Raw genomic sequence first — 509 nt, 5'->3', positions numbered from 1 at the left:
TCGGGGGCCCCCACCGCTGCAGGGGCCCCCACCGCCTCAGGGGCCCCCACCGCTGCAGGGGCCCCCACCGCCTCAGGGGCCCCCACCGCCTCAGGGGCCCCCATCGTTCCAGGGGCCCCCACCCCGTCGGGGGCCCCCACCGCTGCAGGGGCCCCCAGCGCAGCAGGGGCCCCCACCGCTTCAGGGCCCCCCCCTGGAGTGTCTCGTTTGGCTATGCCTGCGGCGGAGGAGACAGTTGTGGGGTGGGGATCGGGATCGGGATCGGGATCGTCTCCGTGGCGTTTTGTGTCTGTAGACTATTCGCAGATGGAGCTGCATATACTGGCTTATCTATCAAACGACCCCCAGCTGCTGCAGGACCTAAGAGGAGGAAAAAGAACCGAGGAGACACCACCACCACCACCAGCATCACCAGCAGCAGCACCATCACCAGCAGCAGCAGCAGGAGCAGCAGCAGGAGCAGCAGCAGGAGCAGCAGGAGCAGCAGCAGCAGGAGGAGACAAAAGAAA

The sequence above is a fragment of the Eimeria mitis genome, genomic scaffold, assembly GCF_000499745.2.
Source record: "Eimeria mitis Houghton genomic scaffold, Emh_scaff494, whole genome shotgun sequence".
In the NCBI taxonomy this organism is placed as follows: Eukaryota; Apicomplexa; class Conoidasida; order Eucoccidiorida; family Eimeriidae; genus Eimeria; species Eimeria mitis.
This window is presented reverse-complemented; position numbering follows the sequence as displayed.